Genomic DNA, 24,805 nt, shown 5'->3' on the forward strand with positions numbered 1-24,805 from the left:
TGCTATTCTTTCTATAGCACACCGTATGCCCTGTTTGTATGTAAATAACTTTTCTCTATCTTAGACTAAGAATTCCTCAAGAGCAGAGATATCATCGCATCCGTCCTTATGTCCCCAGTGGATTACACAATCTTTGGCATGTAGAAGATGTTCTGTAAGTGTTCAGTGCATAAGAGAGAGAAAATAGGTTAATGATAGTCTATTCAAATTAATCTGACATAACCATTGTCTCTTTGAGCCTCAGTTTCCAGTGTCACTTCACATGGAGAACTTGACCTGAGCAAGGGGCCAATGACACGGAGCGCTGGACAAGCATTCCTGCTCTTCAAAATTCTTGAGGACTTCAGGAAATTCCAAGTTCTGAGATGGAGAAAAGGAGATAAGCTAAGAGGCATTAAAAAACAGAGGAACTTGGAGAAATATAGGGACATGGAGAAGCTCCAGCAAGAAAGACAGAGAAGCATGGACAAAGAGACCCATTGAAATGAGACACCCAAGACAGTGAGAGAAAGAAAGGGATCCATAGAGGGGCCAGTGAGATTGGAACCCAGGATTACTGACTCCCAGTGATACTGAAATTACAGAATACATAGGAAACCCATAATTACATGTAAAATGGAATGATTATCCTCCCAATATTAGGTGTCTAACATTCATTGAGGAGCAAGTGGTCCCCAAACCCCTTCCAGAGAAGAGGCCCTGGATACTCAATTATACCAAAGGCAATCTAGTTGGTTCAGAGAATTACCAATTCTTTTTAGGACAACTCAATATAAAACAACTGTTTCTGAAATAACTAGCATTTTCTCCTTCTGATTGTGGTAGAAGTTGTTGTAACTCAACCAATAACTTGCGTAGTGATTTTTTTTCTTTTGAGCTGCAGTTCTCTGCACCACCCTAGGGCACTCTAAGCATTTACCCCTGTGAATCTAGTTTTCCTCATCTCGTAGGTGGTGTGTATAATGCCTGTCTCAATGGGTCATTGTGTTTGCAGTGAATATTCACTATAATTATTAGCAAAGGGTTGGTGTAAAGATAAAGCAAGGCAATTTCAAGAAAGCAAAAGAACCAATATTTGTCCACAATAAATGATTTTTAAAAAAAAACACAGACGCTCACTTTGTGCAGAATGTTTGGCCTCCGGGGAAACTGACACCCTCTGCACATGGAAGGTTCTGGAAGACTCCACAGTTGCTGCGTCTGCCCACGGAAGGTGAAATTCCCAGGCAGAGGGGCCATGTCCACAGCCCTTGCTGCCTCTGCAAGTCCTTATTTAGAAACAGATTGGTAAACATTTCTTCCAATTTTTTTTTTTCCCCATTTAGAAGTGAATTAGTTTACTGTTTTCATGTGATGGGTGGGAATGGAAGTTTGTAGTTAGCAGGACATTAGAGTCTTCAAACATTTCAATGGCCATATGCTTTTTATATTTGCTTTTTGTTAAAAGTCTTGACTTAAAAGACCTAATTAATGGCTTTGTGATGTCAGGGTGAAGAGGAAGTGAGAGGTCAAAGGCTAAATTCCACTCACAGTGAAAAGATCTTGTGCTCTGGTCTAAGTAGCTTTTTTTTTTTTCTTCCTATTCTTTCTTCTTCATTCCCTACCCACATTTGGGGTAGTAGATGGTGCTTTTAATCACACCAAAGCTTGCCTGCAAAGCAAAAGTCTCACAGAAATTTGAGGAGGGAGATTAGCTGAAAGGAGTCCTGCAGAAAAGCTGGCTGTAGCTGGACCTGGGGTCTGCAGAACAGCTGCAGGGCTCAGACATCCCACCACCTCCTCACCCTGTCCTGGAAATTACCAGTCCACCTGGATACCCTCAGGACAGCTGAAGGCAGCTCTGCACAGAGAAGGGAAAGGTCTCTGGTTTATAAATGCAGAAGCACTTCTGCACCCTCCACCCCCACAAAAAATAATTGATCTCCCACTATGCACCCATGTCTGAACACCAATCTCCTGGCATATCCAAAGGAACACGCCTCTCACACTGAGAAGCTGATAAGGTTGGTATTATCGTCTCCATTTACACGTTAGGAAATGGAAGCTCAGGGAGGACGTGGCAACTTCTCCAAACACAGACAGCTTGAGAAGTGACCCGAGCTGAAATCTACCTGGTCAGACTCTGGAGTAACCCTGTCAGCTGGCCCCAGGATGTGCAAGAGGCAAATTACACCCTCATATGCACTCATTGGAAACATCGGTCTATGAATGTAGCCAGTTTTGTCGTTCAAGGGTAAGCAGCAGAACCCATGTGTAGATTCCCTAAAGAGCAAAAGAATGCCTTAAAATGTATGGAGAGTCTCGCCGTAATTGTAGGGGTTTAGATAAGCAGGTTTAAGGCTATGTTCCCCGGGACAGCTCCCCAGACTGCATCTACTCTTTGGAGACACCACTGTGCCATTCCTGGGCCTGATGTCACAGCTAGGGCCACCAGGAACGTGGGCACTTCTTACTGTTATCAGAATAGTGGTCTTTGCTGTTGCTATAAACTGCATGTAGCTGCCTTTCTGCTGTCCATCCCCCAAATCCATTTCCAGTTTGGGGTTGCTGTGTCTGCTTGATCAAACCCAGGTTCCTAAGACTAACCCTACCAAGCTCAGCTTTTTAGTACGAAGTGGGTAATTCTCCAACATAGACAAATATTTGAGGTACTGAACCAGTATGAAAAAAGCTGAAAACAAGAATGGCAAATGTCCATCATGTCATTATATAGTCCTAAGGACACATTCACTATTTATTTAAAACATTTATTGAGCAACTACTTACTCTGTGCCCAGCAGATACTAGGTGGTAGGCTGTCACTGGTTCATGGCAATTGACCTTATTGTAGAAGTACGGTGTACCTGAGAAAAGAAACAGGTAAATGTAAAATTATATGTTATCATGAATGTCATCAAAGGGAAAGTACAGGACATGTAATAGATAATAAGAGGAGACCATGCCCATTTAAATAGAGTGTAGGGATAACTTCTTAGAAGAGATGACCTCATCTTGAGAGATGCAGAGGGGGCAAGAAACAAGAGTGATCCAGAGGGTAGGAGGCAGAGGACCTGTGTGCACACAGGTAAGGAGATAAACTCAGAAACACCTGCAAGGAAGTTTAAGTTCGGGGATGCTATCATAGAAAAGAATACAAGGGAAAGGGGGCAAATGCTTTTGGGAGCCAGGCACTGGTGCAATCACTGAATGTAGGGTGTATTTTTTAAATTTAATCCTTGCAACCTCACATGGGCTTCGTTTTATAATCCCATTTTATACCTAGGGAAACTTGTCCAAAATCTTGCAGCCAGTAACTGGCACTGCTTTTATACTAACTCAGTACTACTCGTTCCAAGGCTTTTTCCTGCTATACTGCCCACAGGAAGGAGACAGCTTCAATGCATATTTTCTGTTGGAAACAGCTGTAGGCCGTGCTTACCACTGAATTGCAACCCCCCAGTGGTGAAGCTCTAATAGCAGATTTTCTCTTATTGAATGTTTGAAAGTTCCTGAATATCTGAATATGGAATCGATTTCTGCACGGGTCAAGCTAGCAGGTATTTTTATTTTCAGATGAGCCTGCTGCTGAGGGAGGGCAGAACAGCAAATCTTATGCCTTGGAGGATCTCCATGCCAGTGGGCACTGGAGTGTGGTTCCCAGCAAAGTGCCCAGAATCTATCTTCTTCATGTACAAATCTTTGCAACAAATCTGTGTCTCTGGATCTCCTTTTTTCAGCTTACCTCTGAACTGGGGTTTCAGGGATCTTTCTAAAATGCAAGTACTTTCTTAAAATAATATCAGGGCTACCCATTGTCAATGTGAGCAAGTTTCAGCTCCATTCCCTTCTATTTGAACACTTTGTAATTTGGTCTCAGATGATTTTGTACGTTCATCCTTCCTCCTCTACGCATCTTACTTTTCAATCTTACTAAACAACCAGCTCTTTCATAAACATGCCCTTGTTGCCTGTCTCCATATGTTAACACAGTTTCTAGCCACATGGAATTGGGAATCTCCTTCCCTCTCCTCCCCTTCTCTTCCCCTCCGCCATTCAGTCTTCTACCTAGCCAATCCCTTCCCTGACCATCTCTTTCTTTATATTCCTTCAATTGCATGCACTCTTCTGGTAAATGACTTCTCATACTATATTGAAATTATTTACTTGCATGTCTGTCTCTACTTAAGACTTCTGAAGGAGCCACGTAGTTCCATGGAAAAAGGGAAGAGCATGGTCACAAAAGCTTGTTTCTGAGCTTTGGTTTTGCATACTACTCGTTGTACCATAAAAGACTTGGGACTCATTATTTCTCTTCTCTGGACATCTGCTTGATTAAACGAAAAGGCAGGGCCCTTAGAAGAATGGTCACCATGTCTGCTTGGGTTCTGACAGTCTCTTACCAGACTGAGTTACCACCCCTTTGTCATTCTTTTCTTCATCCACCACATTTGGAGAGTCAATTGTGTATTGAAAGTACCTTTAGAGTTCCTGAGAAGGATGACTTTCCTTAAACTGGAGGTGGGAGGGAGAGGTATGAAAAGACCTTCCAGAGGCAGCAGAACTTTGGAAGGAGCAACATCTAATTAATATTTTTGGTTCAGCAAAAACACCAACGTGCAGTGTTGGCTGATTGGAAAGAGCTATCAAGTAGCATGAAAAACTGTCCGGGTTATGTTGATCCAGCTGTCCGAAGACTTCTCATAATGCACCTGTTGGTTTTTATGGTTTTATGGGTAAAGAATCATTTGCCAGTATGGGAAGGGATTGTCTCGTTTGTCTTGCTACTTGATCCAGGTTGGAGTCCCTCTGATTCAGACCCAGGTGTTTCTCTCACACTCTTCCATATACCTAAAAGAGAAGCCTCATCACTCATGTCCTCGGCTTTGTCTGGAGATTCATAGTTTTGTTCTTTTTATTTTTTGTAAAATCTGGATAACTTTGCATCATAAGATGATAGAGCCAAAAGTACCCTATTAGTAGCATAGTTTAACCCCTTAATTTTATTGGGGAAGAAAATGAAGCCAACAGAATGTGTGACGTTCCCTGAATCTCATGATTGGACTGGTGCAATAGAAAATGTTCACATTGCAAATGGATCTTCTCTTTACTGGGCCACAATGCTTTTTCTACTACTCCATTCTCTCTCTTCTTGGTTTGAAATTCAACAGTTTTCCATAATATCTCTTTAAAGATTGTTAATAACTATTTTGGCTAAAGGGAATCCATCAGTGAATTTCAGAATGAGGCAATTCTCTTACCCTCTTGGCACATGTCTGGGAATGAGTGTAGAGGGGCCGTCTGCTTGGAGAATGACAGTCCCAGCTGCAGTGGCTTTAAGAGCCGGTTTGGCCAATGGATTAAAAAAAGTGATTCTGGCAGTCACATTTTAGAGACATTTTTCCAAGCCTTGTTAATAAGTATCTCTCAGGAATATAACAAGTTTATAATTCCAAGAAGGTTGAAAACCTAGACTCCCTCAATTTAAGTGCTTCTATTTTCTGTGTCTGGCATACAAGCAAAGGATGACTAGGAGTAAAAAACAGTTATGTTTTATTTCAACCCCTGATCTGCTTTGGAATTGGAACAGGTTTTGTGTTTTGTTTTGGATTTTTTGTCTGACTCCTTTCAAATACTCTGATTTACTGATTCTACGGTATCTGAAATGATAATAATAATAAAATATCTACAATTGAAAAACACATTTCAGCATGAGGATCTGTATGCTATATAGCTTTATCCATTATAAAACACAATATTTATGGTCACTTTGGTAGACTTAGAAAAGACACATGGGCATTTAGGATCTTAGTCAGAGATCAAGTGAAATAGCAAAATAGCAAGCATTTAAGAAGCAATGCTAAATCTTTTGGTTTGTTTTGAGAGTTCTTCTGTTTGGTCTATCTTCTCATGGATGTTTCAAGGGAAATGGGAGGGAACATTTTGAAGCCATTAGATGTAAGAAGGACAGGAGAATTTGAAACCTGTTTTAATGAATTATGGTTAACAATTGCACTCTAAAAATCTCGGCTATTACCATTAGAGAGTTGATGTGTCTGAGACACAGAAAGCACACGACTCAGGTTAGTTTAAAAAAAGACTCTATGGAGGACCTTGTGATTTGAGAGCTAGGAGCCGCCATGGTGAGAATTCTGGGGTGGCAGAGCAGTGTCCCCTAGCATCCCGAGTTCCCTGCAGAGCTTGTTAAAGCACAGGCTGTTGGCCTCACCTCTGTGGATTCTGACTTAGCAGAACACATAATGCTGATTCTGCAGAGCCACGGGCTGCAACGGGAGGGACTGCAGATTTGCAGCAATAGAGCTCATGCTCCATTCTTCCAGTTGCATGTATGTGTGTGTGTCTAACTTAAGGGAGAAATAATATCAGACAGGAAGAAAATACTCATATAATTAAAAGAAATTCATCTTCAATCTCCATAGATGACATGACTCTGGTATGGGATGTATCTGAAGAGGGACTTGAAGCATCACTTTCTGACAACATTGCAAACTAGATCTGACCCCTAATATTTTACAGCATGGAAAATCTGAAAACAATGGCTAAAATGCAAAAATGAATGCAAAAGTGAATGGTCAGGACAACAGGGGAAATTTTCAGATGTCCCAAGTGAGAAAAATAGAACCCGAAAGGGGAGCAAGGGCATGGAGGCTGCCTGCTGCCATGGAAGTGTGTGTAATCTGTGGTGATCCTGAGTTTTAGTTTGCATGGACCATGCCCTGGGGACAGAAAGCAGCAGCAGGAGCCTGTGCAGGGAGGAAAGTCAAGGAAGCTGCTCCTGCATGAAACCAACACCATCGCGCTCAGTGGGTCGGCCAGGCAAAAGCACACACTGCAAGGGAAGTGGAGGGACCAATGATCTTTCTGAGCATTGCCTTTGAATAGAAGAAAAACACTCTTCACTGAGATTTGTATTGCAAGCCTGCCCTCACTCACACTTGAGGCAAGAATTCACACTTTTTCTTCCTTAAAGAAACAAGCAAACAAAACAAGCAGAAAATGTGTACTGTAGTTATCCTAAGTCCCAAACATCTGTCAAAGTATATGCACATGCTCTTTAGTGAATACAGACCATGAGGGTTAATTGCATGTGTCAACATAGCTAAGGTTGGATGTCCAGCTCTTTGGAGAAGCACTGGCCTGCTAGTTCCTGTGAGTGTATTTCAACATGAGATTTACATGTATAATCAGTTGATTGCATCTTGATCAGCAAAGGAGATTGCCCTTAACAATGTATGGAGTCTCCTCATCCAACCAGCTGGAGGTCTTAAAAGGCAGAAATGAGGATTTCAAAGGTCAAAAGAAGAATTTCTGCCTCAACACCAGCATTGGCTCTTGCCAGAATTTCCAGCCAGCCAGCTGCCCCTGGGGAATTTGGACTACGGACCTCAGCATCACCTTTATAAGACTTTCCAGTTTGTTGCCTTCCATGAAGATTAATACTTGCCAACCCTTATGGTTGCATGAGCCAATTCCTTATAATAAATCTCATACATACACACACACTCATACACACACACACACAACCCAACCCATATGTCCTTTTGGTTCTGTTTCTCTGGAGAACACTGACTAATAAAGAGGCTAAAGGAGGTATAAAACAACAGTTACCAGGGAATGTCCAAGCAAAATAATTCATCAATAACAAGTGGGTTTAAAGCACATGAGGTATCAAGCCACCATGAGTGAGATTCAACAGAAAAAAAAAAAGAAAAGCAGAATCAGATTTTCAAAGATGACAGGTATTGAGATAACAGATACAGAAAATAAATGCATACATATAATTATTTAGAAGGTGTAACATTGAGTATCAAAAACCTGAATTATTAACAAAGTATAATCCAAAATTACCATGCCCTTGCAGGAAATATTGTCTCCTGCTAACTTTGAGGCTGGATTTCTCTATGTTTTTTATTTCAACCTAACGAATGGCTGGGCAGATTTACATGGTCCAGGTTAATGCTATTTTCACAGCAGAAAGAATAAGAAGGTACAATATAGCTAATAGAAAATGCAGATGTAGAACATGAAGAGCTGTACGTACTCAAGGAGAATTTTCCATTACATAAAGAAAGGCAAGAATTTTTCAAATTAAAAGACTACCCTGAGTCCTAAGGGGGTGACAATAAAACAAACAACTCATAGTCACATCTAGACATAGTGGAATGGGGTGTTGCATTATCAGAAACAAAGAGAAAAATCCAGAAATCTACCAGGGGGAGAAACATATTCCTTATTTAAAAGCATATCACACATTTCTATTTAGAATGACACCAGACTTTTGTTGTTGTTGTCATTTGTCTTCATAAGTTAAAAAAGGCCAATGATGGTGGAATAACATCTTAAAAAGTGCTCAGGAAAAATATACATATATCTTACCAATCTATAATTTAGATGAGAGCATGGAATGAGGATGTCTCCCATACATTGTAACTGAGGGTGTTTAATTTTCCAAAGGCCTTCAGCAAAAGAAATACTAAAATTGTATTTTAGTAGGAAGCAAGGAGTATAAAACAAGAAACAACAAACTCACACTTGTGTTTCAGATGACCTCGCATGCAGATATTTCTGAGGTTGAGGCTAGTGAACTGGGCTGGTGAACTTCAAGGAGAAAACTAGAAAAGCAAAAGCATAAAAGGAAATAATTTTACATTCATAATCACAGAAAATCTTAATAACCACTTTTATCTTGAGGTACTTGTTAGGAGTATGAGAGATGGATTAATTAAAGCAAGTCTTCTGTATACTTAAAACCAAGCAACCATAAAAACGACTGACCCAGTGCTCTTTCCAGATTCCTACTGAAAACGTTTGCAGAGTTATGACTATCATCTCACACCATGTTTTCATCCTCTTTTTTGGTAGTTCTTTACCGTAGGCTCGTTTAGCTTTGGGCATACTTAGTCTAGCATAGAACTGAGTAGTCTAGCAATGAAGATAATCTATCTAGACCTTTCTCCATGAGGCCTTGCTCACGTTTATCCAAGAAAATAGTTCTACAAAGTCAATTAACCTCAGGTTTTTAAATCTTAAGGATGAATTATTAAAATGGTATATATCATAAGCCAAATGTATGCTATTTGTTCCTTATTATATGCCAGTCAGTGGGGTTAACATTTAACACATACCATTTCATTTATTCCCAACAAAGTTGCCATATGTGAGATGCTATTCTCATTTTAAACATGAGGATAGGATTAGTGGTTTTCAAAAAGTTAATAGAACCAAGGGCTGAGTTTGGACTTGAACCAGTTCCATATCACTCTGAAGCTTATACTTAGGACCATCAGGTTATATTAAGATCAAGTGAGTCATTATTTCCAGACAGAAAGCTCAATTATGAGACATGCTGGTTAAAAATAGATAGCCCTGCAATTGTGTGTTTGTTATACCTTGTTCTGAGTTCAATAACTGGAGAGTGCAGTCCTTTCACCAAATCCAATTTGTTGAAGGTATTTCTCTTGGTCTCCCTGGGTTAAAGTGTAAGCATTATCTATCACAACTACCTCTCTCTCTCCAATTTCTTTCAGTAGGCAAAAACTTGCTTTTACGTTTTTTGCTTTCTCCTGTCTTTTGAGAATCAATTTCCAACTAATGGAGAGAAAGAAAGCAGAGTGAGATTTCCACATATTGAATAAAAAGCCAGTTCAACCATCCTCATTGTCAACTCTGACTGAAGATCAGGACAAATAGATACTGACATTTAAGTCATTTTGATAAGTGAGAGGAGGCAAAAGAGAAATGTGTGCCAAAGGGCTTTTTTTTTTAATTTAATTTTTTATTTTGAAATAAATTCAAAGTTATCGGAACAGTTGCAAAAACAATACTAACCCCATACAAAGAATTCCATCATACCCTGACCCCCCTCCCCCGATAGCTCAATCCAACTTTAACATGCTATTTCTTTCCCTCCCTCCCTCCCTATCATCCATCATCTATTGCTGTCTTCTGAACATATGAGAGCTAGCTACACACATCCTTGAACATACACTATAATTCACGTATACACTTCCCATGAAGAAGAATATTCTTTTATGCAATCCCATTAAGCGCAGCTAAGAAGTACAACAGGTTCAACAATGATACAAAGCTTACATTCTATATTTCCTTTACCTTATGTCTCAACTGTGTCCCTTTGAGCCACCTGTCCTCTATCCTCTAATTCCATCTAAGTTCATCCTTGGCATTCAATCATCATCTATTTAGACTGTCTTTTTTTTTTTTTCAGTTGTGAAAACATATCTACAGCCTAAATCTTCCCATTCCACCCCCTCCCTAGCCTTCCATTAGTGGGATTAATCACATTTAGAATGTTGTAATGCTCTTTCCCACCATCCATTACTAGAAATTTCCCTTCACCTCAAACAGCAACTCCACCCTCATTTCTTAACTCTCCATTGCCCCTTCCCCCATTTCTCTTAACCTGAACTCTACAATTCATCTCTATGGTTACATTCTCTGATAGTTTCTTTGTGTTTGCTGTGGGGGTTAAAATTAACCTCTTATATCCATAACAATCTTGTTTTTCTTTGATACCACCTCCACTTCAATAGGACACATAAACTATGTTCCTATACTCCTCCATTCCCCTACCTTTATATAGTTGTCTAAAATCATATATTTTACATTGAGTTCAAAACCACTGATTTGTCATTAGGGTTTGTGTAATTTATATCATGTAGGAAGTAAATAGTGGAGTTACAGTTCAAAAATTATTGGCTTCTATTTGTATTCCATTGTGGTTGGAGAATGTGCTTTGAGTATATTCAATTTTTTTTTTTTTTTTAAATTTATTGAGGGTTGTTTTATGTCCCAGCTTATGGTCCCTTCTGGAGAAAGATCCGTGATCACTAGAGAAAAATGAGTGTCCTGGTGCTTTGGGATGTAAGGTACTATATATGTCTGTTAAAATTCTCTATATCTCTTTCTCCTTTCCCTATCTCTCCGCCAGTAGGGCTCCCCTCAGAATCTGAAGTAGGGCAGTTCTTTCATCAGCAAAGTCTCTCAGCATTTGTTTGTCTGCAAAAAATTTAAGCTCTCCCTCAAATTTGAAGGAGAGTTTTGCTGGATAAAGTATTCTTGGTTGAAAGTTTTTCTCTCTCAGTATTTTAAATATGTCATGCCACTGCCTTCTCGCCTCCATAGTGGCCACTGAGTAGTCACAACTTAGTCTTATGTTGTTTCCTTTGTATGTGGTGAACTGCTTTTCTCTTGCTGCTTTCAGATCTTGCTCCTTCTCTTCAGTATTTGAGAGTCTGATCAGAATATGTCTTGGAGTGGGTTTATTTGGATTTATTCTATTTGGAGTTTGCTGGGCATTTATGCTTTGTGTATTTATATTGTGTAGAAGGTTGGGGAAGTTTTCCCAACAATTTCTTTTGCGGGACACTGATTACGTGCCTTAACTTGGCGGGCCTGGGCTGGGGGACCGGATCCACCCCTGGGGAGGGTAGTGGGTACGGGTGAGTGCGCCCTCTACAGCCCCCCGGGCCTGGGAAAGTGAGGCCGGAGGCAGGCCCCATTTCCTCACCCAAAATATACCAATATTAGGAGAGGCTTGCCGGAGGGAACCGCCTTTTCCCCACCCCCTTATCTTGCCCGGACACTCCCCGTTGCCAGCGCAACTCCCATCACCACCGGTGCGCATACATTGTTGCCGGACACCGTTACGGGAGCAACTCCCGCCCCTTTTCAATCAACCTCTGCGCCCTCTCAGAACCAATCCAAGCCTTTAACCCTTGCAGCTACCCCGCCCTCTAAATGCCCGATATAAACTTGTACTCTCCCCTAATAAAGCTCTCTCTCTCTCTCTCTTGGTTTTCATCATCCTAAAAGAAACGTGTCCCGCCTGTTCCTTTCTCGCCGCCCTCCATACTTGCACGCCTCCCGCCGGGGACCTGGCCAAGTCCCCCGCCTCGCCCTCGCCTCCGGGAAAGAGCCCCCGCCGCCGGTACCCTCGGAGCAATCCTGGGAGCCTAGGATTTAGCAACCGGCCGCCACCCTCCCCCAGACGAATCAACTGCGACCGCATTCTTTGAATACTCTTTCTAGACCTTTACCCTTCTCTTCCCCTTCTGGGACACCAATGAGTCTTAAGTTTGGACATTTTATTTTATCTATCGTTTCCTTGAGATCCATTTTTATTTTTTTTATTTTTTTGTCCATTCTTTCTTTTGTTCTTTCATTTTCTGTTCTGTGGACTTCTAGGACACTGAGATGTTGTTCAGCTTCCTCTAATCTTGTATTGTGAATATCCAGAATCTTTTTAATTTGGCCAACAGTTTCTTTTATTTCCATAAGATCTTCTATTTTTTTATTTAGCCTTGCAATGTCTTCTTTATGCTCTTCTAGGGTCTTTTTTATGTAGCTTATATCCTGGGCCATGGTCTTCTTGATGTCCTTTAAATCCTTTGCCATGCTTTCATTCCTCGATTGTGTTTCTTTGATTAATTCTGTGAGGAATTTCGTTTCTTCTGATAACTTGATTTGTGTGTTTGGAGTTGGGTTCTCCATATCGTCTGGTTTTATCATATGCATTGAGATTTTCTGTTATTTTTGGCCTCTTGGCATTTGCTCTGCTCGACAGGGTTCTTTTAATTTGTAAAAAAAAAAAAAAAAAAAAAAAAAAAACATCTAATTTTTCAGAAACACTGTTTGGTGACATACACTTTCTCTAACTAACCAGCAGATGGCGTCTGTGAGTCACCTGTACCTCTCAAGTTCTCAAGTCGGTTCTCCACCTTGTCCCTGCGTTATATGGGGAAATGATTCTTGTGGGGTCCAGCCGGAGAACTCAGCCTGGGTGTGTTGCTGGAGCTGTCCGCCCTGAATGTGGGGCGCTTGTACGGGTGGTCAGGGAGGAGGGACAGCCTCAATATTCAAATCCACCCAGTTCCCGGAGATTCAAGGCCACCGCAAGAGTCCAAGCCTTCATTTCATTTCAGCCCCAGCCGCTCTCTCTCACTGTCCCACAAAGCACCGGACTTGGCGTAGTGTCCCTGGGATCTCCGAGCGGGTCACCCCGCCCAGCCGCGATACTCCAGGACCTCTGCCGAGGTAATGCTGTGCTACGTCATCAGCACACACTGTCCCTCAAGGGAAGCCCCGGGCCGCCAGGCCGAGCTGGCTCGCTTCCAGCCTTACGCAAAAATGGCCGAACGGGGCATCTCCTCACCCTCCCCCTCGCACAGTTCCTCCTTGCCAGCTCCGGGACAACTGGCGGGGCTCTGGGCTGTGGGCACGGCCACAGGCAGGAGTTTATCCAGCCCTCCCAGGAGCGAGCTGCTAGCCGCGGGGATTCTTTCAGCTTGTGGCTCTCCGCTCCGTTCCCCCGGCCCCAGGGATATCTGCAGCGGGCTATCTTCCAGGCCAGACACCCAGAAGCCGGCCCAGCCCCCTCTTGCTGTTTTACTGCGTGTTTCCCATGATCGCACCTGTAGCCGATCGCACCTGCAGCCGCTCCTGGCTTTTCCCCTTTTTTCTTTTTTTTTTTAATTAAAAGAGCCCGTTGGTCTCCAGATGCCAAACCCTGGTTTCCCCAGATTGCCGCGCGGCTGTGGGACTTTCAGCCAGTTTACTCACTTGTTTCAGAATGCAGACTCTCAGTTTCACCAAGTATACAGCCGCTGGGAACTAGCAGATCTCATCCAGCTGGCACATCGCTGTAACCGGTATTCTGTGTCACTCTCTGGTCCTTATCTAGTGTTTTCCACGGAGGTGTTCCTTAGCCCTGTCTCTCCTAGCCACCATCTTCTAGGTTCTCAGGGCTTTTGATATGTTACTGCCCTGAGTATATCCATAGAGGAGATATATAAAAATACAAATTCTGATTGAAGCAAAAAGCAGAAGAAAAATAAATCTTTTATATGTAGTAGTTCACATTTCTATATAGGCCATTTTAAGTAGTGTTTAATGACTTTGGGAAAATAATAATTAATGTTTCCTCTCAGTCTTAAGTGTTTTATATTTTATAAAGCATAAATAATCAGGAAACCATGCACATTTCTCTCAGTTAACCTTTCTATGACCATGACCAGAGCTTTTATGAGCCCTGACTCTGAAACCAAATCTAGAAGGTGAATGGAAACACCATTATACACTACGCAGGCTCTCTGAATCATGGGCTGGGGAGATAGTGTGCTGGAATTGGATAGCTCAGAAAACATCTGAGACTTGGATTATCTGAGCACCTTTTTAAACTTCTTTCATTTTTAGTTTTTACAGATGAAGCAGTTGAAGATTTGTGACATTTTGTGAAGATTTGTGATGTTAAGTGATTTGCTGAGTAACTGTACCTAATATACCTGTGCCTAACATATCCTATATAAGTATATAAACATATATATGTATATATATGGCATGCAGCTCCATCAAAGGCGCTGTGTACATTCTGCAATTTGCACATATCTGTAGTTAATGACAGTGCTCTGTTTATCCAAGTCTCATCACTTGCTCTGATATAAATTTAAAGATGATATGAGTTACTTGTGGTTTTAAGATGAACTACATAGAAAAAATATTTTCATTTAATCTGTGTATCAATAATTAGATGACAAACTAAAGCCTCCCAAATATTTTATGGTCATTGATTATCTCATGAGCATTAAAGATTTTTTATACATTAAAAAAATAAATAGTTGTTGGGTTATTATCTTCTCTTCTCTCATATTTATTTCTTCTGTGTTGGAAGTTGTTTGGTTGTTTTGAGATTGGAAGTAGAGTGGGGAAATATCTTCCAGTTGTCCTTATAACTAACTTGCAAAGACCTTTTCATGAGATGAATCTGGTTGCAGGAAAATAGCACAAATTTCCAAAGGCCAAACTGCTTAAGGTAAAAGAGATCATATGATTAGATTTTGAGCAAGCCTTCAAAGAAAACCAAGTGACAACACTCAACATCTCTTTTCAAAGGATTATTTTCCCTGATAGTTTGCAACCAGCATCCTGTCACGTAGTTCATCTTGCATGTCGGGGTGATATATACTTCCTCGTTCTTGCAGAGAACATGACGAGTCAACTTGTCTTGACTGGAAATGCAGCTGGGTTTCTGATCTCCAGAGCAAGTCTTTTGCTGGAAGCTCAACTGGAATTTCTAATTTAGTGTCTGAAGTCCTTCTCTGACTCCTAAATATGCTACCCAACAACAGCTACATCTCTGCAGCCTTTGTTACTGAATCCCACTGCTGCCTTCCAAGGCTAGCAGTCCATAAATCAGAAAAATTGGATGCATGTAAAAATGGGCCTTTAAAATGTTCATAGAAGTTGCTGTTATGCACATCTTAACTTTTTCCAGAAGTCCATTCTTTTATTGAAATATGTTTATATTGCAATGTTTATATTGAAAATTATTTTATAAAAATATAAATAAAATATGTCATATTAATATTAACATTTTATTTTTAAAAGAAACCATCTTTTCTCATTATCTTAAAGCTAGTAAAGTGCCCATAATCCCATGAGTCACAAAGGAGAAATCAGTATCAGAAAAGAAGGTATCTAACATTCCAAGGAGAAAATTACCCAAATGGTGGCATTGCTTGAAAAAAAGTCAATGCTTCAAGGGAAAACAATATATTTTAGTGAATCAGGAAATTTATTGTAATGTACAATCTATTTTATATTAAGCATTTGCCAAAGTCTTATTTTTTTATTTTTATTGAAGTAATTTCTTAACCTTAAAAATTAATAAATTCACAAAATCCCCAGAATACTATCTTAACAGAAAATAATTATCTACATATTACTTTGTCCCCAATTATTTTATACATTTAGAATTAAAGTTATTTGATATTTTTCACTTTTCATTTAATCCTTAATCAAAATATTTATATAGCTTCCTATTTTCCACTTTTAATATGTATTTAATAGTCCGACTTTTAGCTATGCTTAACTTATTGTACATTTTCCATTATGTTAAATATGTTCATTTTTTCTCATTTTAAATTACACTTAGGGAGAAATCTTCATATGTACACTTTTCAGTTGCTGCTGAATTATTTCTCTTGACAGTTTCCTAGGAATAGAATTACCAGATTAAATGATATGAATACTTCTCTGGCTGCAGCCCCTGTTCCTATCCCACAATCAGGAAAGGTTTACTAATTTCAAAAGTCACAGCAGAATGGCTGGAGGTGGCCTACAGGTACATCAACTGATGAACAGAATGGTGAACTGTGGTGCATGCACACAATAGAATACTGAGCAGCTGCAAGAAGGAATGAAGTTGTGAGACACGCAGCAAGGTGACTGGATCTTGAGGACAGCATTTTGAATGAATGTGCCAGAAATGAAAAGACAAACATTGTAACACCTCACTAACATGGATTAACTGTAATGTGTAAACTCTGAGAATTGAATCTTAAAGCACAAGTTATCATGGGAAGGCTTATTGTAACGGTCCCTGTATTACAGCAGTCACATCTATTCCTGAGTTGTAATGGTTATCTCTAAATTCTGAGATGCTGAGCTCTTTGTGTATAACCTGGTCTGACCCTAGAACTTCGAGTACCTATGTGACACCTGAGACTCAGAAATAGAGTTTGACAACTATGCATGTCAGTACTATCCCATACAGCAAATGTTAAAAGAAGCTGGAAAAGAGTTCAGAATTCAATTAGAGATACAAATGAAGCGGATCTGGTTAGGACTAAGGCAAATCAGACAAAAGTCTTAAAAAAAAAAAAAAAAAAAAAACTTCAAATTTTGTGTGAGAACAAAGGAAGATATGTTTATTTGGTGCAAAATCTGTATTTTCTGTAGCACACCAGATAATTTAACTTGGACAGTCAGTTTACTCAAACACCATAAATACATGGAATTTTGAATAGGGAGTGAGATCTAGTTGGTTTGCACAGGTTAGTGTGAAACTCTCATACATACCAAAGTAATTTTGGCAGAGAATAAAAATGTATTTGCAAAGCCCTTCTGAGGGGCTTGTGAAAAATGTAGAAATATTAAACTTCCCAACTTCGGGAATTATTCATATTCTCACAAGCACTGGGGACGACCATTGTAGTAGGCCAAGCCCTCGATCTTGGGGCTTCCCTTATGAAGCTCATTACTGCAAAGGAGAGGCTAAGCCTATTTATAATGGTGCCTAAGAGTCACCCCCAGAAAATCTCTTTTGTTGCCCAGATGTGACCTCTCTCTCTAAGCCAACTTGGCAGGTGAACACACTGCCCTCCCCCTATATGGCACCTGACTCCCAGGGGTATAAATCTCCCTGGCAACATGGGACATGACTCCTGGGGATGAACCTGGACCTGGTATTGTGGGAATGAGAAAGACTTCTTTACCAAAAGGGGGAAGAGAAACGAAACAAAATAAAGTTTCAGTGGCTGAGAGATTTCAAATAGAGTTGAAAGGTCATTCTGGAATTTATTCTTATGCATTATATAAATACCCCTTTTCAGTTTTTAGTGTATTGGAATAGCTAGAAGGAAATTCCTGAAACTGTTGAACTGCAACCAAATAGCCTTGATTTTTGAAGATGATTGTAGCTTACACAGTATGATTGTATGATTGTGAAAACCTTGTGGCTCACACTCCCTTTATCCAGTGTATGGACAGACGAGTAGAAAACTGGGAATAAAAAGTAAATAAATAATAGGGGGGATGGGGGATGGGGGATGGGATGTTTTGGGTATTCTTCTTTACTTGTTTTTTTACTCTTTTTATTTATTTATTTTGGAATAAAGGAAATGTTCAAAAATTGATTTTGGTGATGAATGCACAACTATATGATGGTACTGTGAATAATTTATTGTACGCTGTGAATGACTATAGGGTATGTGAACATATCTCAATAAAACTGAATTAAAAAAACAAAAATCAGTGCAGACAATGTTGACTCCCATCTCCCTGGCCTGGGCTCCTTAGTTCCTCCCCAAGCTCTCTGTCCACTGCCATCACACTCCAAGTCATTATCTAGGTCTGAGCATCTGATATGAGTTTATTTGTAGCATCATCATGAGCAAGTGCAGGAGAATAAAGCAGGAAGTGAATGAGAGGGGTAAGTGAGTTCCTAAGCTATTCAGGAGCCAAGGGAGTTCCCAGACAACTGCTCCAAAAGGCGAAACAGTGCATTTGGATGTAGGATTTATTACAAAAATGACTGACAGTGTTCAGCACCCACGTGTATCTGCAGGGCTGCTCACTTATCATGAGTGAGAAATGCAGTGGAGAGAATGTGGGCTTCAAGCCATGCACAGGACACCTCTCATCCCACTCTTCCTTGGTGGTACAGTCCCTAGCAGGTCACCTGGTCGCTCATCAAGTCTCCACCCCTTCCTTCAATGGGTATCTGTGTGGATTCATAATATATATATGTGAGATGTCTAGCACGATGCCTGGAGTATGGGATAGTCACCCAATTTTGTTAGAGAAATTAACGAAAACCACACTTCTAACACTATCCCAGACATTATCCTTAACTCCCAGAGCCGTATGCAGTGCCACATGCCCAAACGAATATTTCTCTTCCATGATTCTAACCCTATGGTTGGCAACTTTGGACTTCTCCATTCTCTAGGAGATTGACCCATATTTCCCCAGTCCTAGTCTCCAGTTTAGGCCCAGTCAGCTTTGCAAGCTCAGCTTCTTCTCTGGACCATCCTCAGCCCATCTATCAAAGATCTTCAGATGCAGATGCTCTGAGGACAGCAAAGTCATATTTCCCAGGTTAGGGTTGAGCTCAGAGGGGTCTGCCATCCCCATGACAAGAGAACACAGAGTCTACGGCTCTGGATTAGGGACACAGAGTCAGAGAGGGGAAAATAACCATTGGTTGTCTGTAAGGGTCAGCCAGTTCTACACATTCAGTCCACACAGTAACCCCGTGATGTGGAGGTGCTACTATCTACTTATAGATGAGGAAACTAAGGATCAGTGAATGTATGTGACTTACCAAAAGTCACACAGATAACCAATGATGGAGCCAAGATTTAAATAAAAGTCTCTGGGGCTCCAAGGCACAAGATCTTTTCCACTATCTCTAATGTGTTCCAGCCTTCAGATTCACTAGCCTTCATTGACCAGGACTCTACCAGTAACCAGGTTGGCACAGATGCCAACTTCTCCCCACCCCGAAAGTCACCATAATTATCTCCAGGCTCATGGACAAGCGGTCTCAAGAAGATCAAGGGGGGCTTGGCTCCAGGGATATAGTTACTCCCCTACAATAAGAGTTTTATGGACCAAGTGGTTTTGGAGAGACAGCTCAATTTCAGGATATTCGAAACCCCAACCAATCCCTTCTTCTTCTGAAATCTCATGGACTTTGTGGTAGTGAGATAAGGTAGAATGAGTTTTGTTGTCATAGAGATCTGGGTTTATTTTCCAGCTTATTTGCAAATATCTGCATGGTTTGGGCAACTTAGTTAACCTTGCTGAACCACAGGTCTTGACCTTGCTCCAAAGGGTTGTTACAAAAACTAAACAAGATAATGAAACTGAAATTGCCTAACACTTTCTGTAGCTTGGTAGAATATACTTTTGTTCAAAAATTTACCTATTGTATAAATAAATCCCTCTTCAGCAGTGGGGCAATTCAGGTTGCTTCTTTTTTATATGCATCGCTAGCCAGCCACCTAGGCTTTCCACAAATATTTACTGAATTAACAAAGGAAAGAAATCAATGTATAAAACTGAACACACTTGCTCCTTTGGGACAGAGCCATTGGGTCAGCTGGGGGTTGCAGATGGCCCAGAAAATTGGTGCTCACCTTAGAAAAATTCACAATGGAACCGCGATTTTTTTTTGTTTTTTAAAACAGGTTTTCCTAAAGTACAGACAGTGCAATTCAATGAAAACTCTGTCTCGATGATATCATTTGAACTTGGTTCCTTTTTCAATGCATTTTTATTGTAATACATTCACACGCCATATAATCCATCCAAAGAATATCATCAGTGTCTCCCAGTATCATCATAGAATTGTGCATTCATCACCACAATTTTAGAGCACGTTCAATATTCCAAAAATAAAAATAAAAGTGAAAAAGAAAACCCAAAATATCCCATGCCCCTTATCACTCCCTATTATTTATTTATTTATTTATTTATTTATTTATTTATTTATTTGTGTCTTGATTTTATTACTCACCTGTCCATACACTGTATAAAGGGAATGTCAGTCACAAGGTTTTCACAATAAAATGTTCATAACATAAAAGCTATCTAATTATACAATCATCACTAACAATCAAGGCTACTAGACTACAGTTCAGCAGTTTCAGGTATTTCCTTCTATCTATTCTAATACATTTGAAATGAAAAAGGAATACCTATATAGTGCATAAGTACAATCTCCAGAATGATCTCTTAATTCTATTTGAAATCTATTAGCCACTGAAACTTTTATTTTGCTTCACTTCTTTTCCCTCTTTTGGTCAAGACGGCTTTCTCAAACCCACAATGCCAGGGCCAGGCTCATCCCCAGGAGTCATGTCCCACGTTGCCAGGGAGATTTACACCCCTGGGAGACATGTCCCACGTAGGGGGCAGAGTAGTGAGTTTACCTGCCGAATTGTCTTAGAGAGGCTACATCTGAGTGACAAAAGAGGTTCTCTGGGGGAGACTCTTAGGCATAATTATAAGTATAGGCTTATCTTCTCCTTTTCAAGAATAAGTTTCAAAAGGGCAAGCCCCAAGATCAAGGGCTTGGCTTACAGGGAGTCCCTAATGCTTGAGAGAATCTCAGGATTTCCCTAAGTGGGGAAGTTTAATATTTCCACATTTTTCCCCAGTTCCTCAAGGGGACTTTGCAAATAATTTTTTATTTTCTGCCCCAAATATTCTGGAATGTATTGGGGTATTACATTAACCTGTACAGAATCACAAGATCTCATTCCCCATTCTAGCTTCCATGTAATTATGTTGTTTAAATACACTGACTACACAGGTTAAATTAAATAGCATGCTACAGAAAATTTAAATTTTGTACCAAATAAGCATCTCTTCCTTTGGTCTCACCCAGAAGGTGAAGTTTTAAAACACAGTCAGTATCATCTGTTACCCTGTATTCTAATTTACCTTGGTCATAACTAAGTCCTTTACATTCATATCTCTTACTGAAGTCTGACCTGTTATTCAGCTTCTTTAGCAGTTGCTGGATGGAGTAATGCTGACTTTCAGGGCTTCACGCTGGGTCTCACGTTTCACTCAGATACCCAAAGTTCTGGAGAACTACCAGGCTATACCCGAAGAGCTCAACATCTCAGAATTTAGAAATAACAGTTCAAGCTGTAAAAGCTTACAGTCTAGGAACCTTTACAATGAGCCGTATTGAATATTCTGTTCTCCTTAATCATTTAATGCCCACTCTCTGGCCATGTTCTATCCCCTGATAAACTATGCCCTCAAATTCAATTATCAGTGTTTGCTCATTATGGTTAGTTTATATTAGTGAGACCATAAAATATTTGTCCTTTCATTTCCAGCTTATTTCACTCAACATTCTGTCCTCAAGGTTCATTAACCCAGTTGTATGCCTCGCAACTTCATTCCTTCTTGCAGCCACTCAATATTCCTTTGTATGCATACACCACATGAACTTTATTCTTGACATCTTCTTTTGTGGTGGTCAAGAGGATTCTGCTCCATGAGAGAGAAGGGCTTCTGGACCAAAAGCCACATTGGGCCAAAAGGTTTGAAATACAACTCTTCAGCTAAGATTCTAGTGGAGTGATCAACAAAGCACTTGAGGGAAAATGAGTTTGCGGTTTTGTTATCCTTAAAATGCATTGTCTATAGTAACCAAAGCAGATACATTATAAAAAACAGCTCTACAATACACACACACATGTGCATACACACATGCACGGTCATGTACACACAAAATAATTTTCCCAGTTATTGAAGATGATGCTTTGTGATTATACTGCATGATTAAAAACAAGTCAAAATAATATTTCATAGATATTGGATAAGGTCTTGCATATAGAGTTTGCAGGGACTGTATTGAACCCAGTTTTAGGGAGAATTGGTCAACTTTACCACTGCTCAAGTCTACACTTCTCTTAGCTTAATTTACAAGCCTAGTAACTTTTCACAATATGAATGGAAGGTCACATTTTTCCAAACTTAGAACCTTGTTTCAAAGAATAGCAAAGCTTCCTAGTACACAAGATGAAAGGCTAAAAAACAAAATTCTTGTAACAAAGTCTCTTTGGATATTAAATAGCTTGTTAAATAGCACTTTGATGGATTACAGTAAGTGTAAATAAATAAAAAACATATGGATTAGATTTATTTTGAAATATAAATGGATTCGAGTTTACAAGAAAAAGAACTGTTGGGGATTTTTTGGAACAAAACAAACAAACAAACAAAACCCTAGAAATACCACATAAGGTATTTGCTGCACGAAAAATTTCCCATGTTGATTTCCAACTTACATAAAACCTAATCATTAGGGCATGGAAAAATAATCAGTGATTTTGGATGTCATCTGGTTATTATTCAAAATAGATGCTTTTAACATACAGTACTCTAAACAATTCTTGAGTGTTTTTAAGTCATTAGATAGTTGTTATCTGTTTAATCTAACTCAAGTATATCATCGGGTTGAGTGAAAGATACACCACCTTCTCTAGATCCTTAAAACTAGATCAGTTCCCATCACTATTCAATGGGTAAAACATTCATGATGTTATATATATACATATATATTTTTTTTTCATTTGTGCTACTCTTCTGAAAGATGATGATGATGATGATTAGAAGACAAGCGCAGCAATCGGAGATCTTTGGAATCAGAATATTTCCATGTGGAATTAAGAAGCAGTCAGCAACCCTGTCTGTTTCCAAATAAGAAACATCAGTGGAGGGAAGCAGGAATGTGGCTTATCAATAACTATGAAATCAGCATGAGACACATTTGCCTGGCCCACGGGAACATTTACTGAAGAATGAGTTTTTGTTCCGACCGGTTTCCATTCTTATTTCCTTCGTGCAAAAATCCATTTCACATGTAATGCTTGGTGTAGTTGAAACTGGGTGGAGGAGGAAGAAAAGAGTTTGGGCATCCCAGAAAATACCAATATTGGCAATAACAAAAAGTAATAGTCATTACAATTGTTTATTCAGTGCTCACTATTGGGCCATTTAGGGTGCTGAGCTCTTCATATTCTTCAGCAATGTGCTAAATACTGTCATTATCTCCATTTTGCAATTGAAGAAACAGACTCAGAGGGATCCTGTAGGTTAACCCAGATCACAGGGCTGGTGAATGTTTAATCAGGTTCATTGGCAAAGTCCTAAGCTGCCCTAGAGCCCATGGTCTGAAACTGCCTTTTTCGTAGAAGCATGCATTCTTTGAGCTAATTCAGGGGCTCAGCATGCTGAAATAATTACTCCCTAAGCTGGCTGTCTTGGGACCATCAAAATGAATTGGTGACTTAAAAAAAATCCCTTGCAAGTGGGCCACCTTTCAGTTTCCTTGTTTTCCCCAACCTGAATGAGCCATATCAGGTACTCTCATACACACGTGTCAGGTGTTCCAAAATTTTGAGGGAGCTGAGGGAGGCGATAGGAGTAGAAAAAAACATTTTATAAGTTTTCAAAGTATCATTATTGCAGTTTAAAAAACAAAACCAGATGCCTGGTTCTCATTATTCTTACAACTTGGGCAGCTGATCCACTTGATGGGGTATGATCTAAGAGAAAGAACATGGTACCTCTGTGGGCTCATTTTGAACTCGGGTGAAATTAAATGAATTCTGATGCCAGATTAAGTTGTATCGACTTAATTATGAGTAAGGGAACACTTGATATGGATCTCAAGAGACTCAGGGAGCGTTCTGGTTAGCTAAGACCACTTGTTCTTGGAAAGAGCTTTGCTGTGAGGACATGGCTTCCCAAGTAGGCTTTGAGTTGGCTTCCTAGGAAACTGAAATTTCAGAAGTTTATGCAGGCTAACTCGGCCTGGGGACCTTTGTTTATGATACTCCTCTGGCATCAGCTCACAGCACTGGCAGAGTGTGTGACCAAATCTTTCCTGTGCACGATTCGTGATTATACAACTAAAATGGTTCAGAGTAGTTTTGGAAAGGTTGTGTGGTTTTCCCATTAAAAGAAAAATAAAAAAGCATTTTCATTTGAGAGGGAAGGTCATGGTGACAATTTGAGAATATTACTCTGTTCTGAAAGAATGTTCCCATTCTTTCTTGGAACCAGAAATAATAATCCCCTTACATTTTTATGCTCCTTTGCAGTTTATAAGCACTTTTGCATGCCTCCTTTTATTTTGTCACCTGATCATATTAAAGCTAGGTCATAATTCCACTGAATGGCTTTGCGATTTAGTGCTACATGCACTGACTTTGGGGAGTCCATTTGGACCAAAGAACTCCATCTGAATAGCCAAGCCAAGGCCTCCTGATGGTGGTGGAGGCTCCAAACCAGAGGATGAACCACCCATGAATTAAATCTTGGAGAAACAAACAATTCCATTTGTACTTGGCTTTGATGCTCTGGCATTTATTAGCTGCATAAAAAAGTTTTCTCATTTGGAAAGTGAAGATAATGATGCCTAAATTCGAGGGCTGCTCTGAGGGATTCATTGGAAGGAATACTTGTGCAATCCCGTTGAAACAGAACATGATGTAGTATTTCCTATATGGGTACAGTTTCTTACCCTAGTTATGAAGGTTTAAATAAATGAAGATATATGACTTTCAGGCCATCATAATTGATTTATGTATTTTTGAACTATCAACCTCACAGTGTCCAAATAAATCTCCTTATATTACTCCCTTCTAAATAAATTTCCTACACCTCAAAAAATGGTACCAATACCACCAACTTGTTCAAA

Source organism: Choloepus didactylus, chromosome 5, assembly GCF_015220235.1.
Source record: "Choloepus didactylus isolate mChoDid1 chromosome 5, mChoDid1.pri, whole genome shotgun sequence".
Classification (NCBI taxonomy): domain Eukaryota; kingdom Metazoa; phylum Chordata; class Mammalia; order Pilosa; family Megalonychidae; genus Choloepus; species Choloepus didactylus.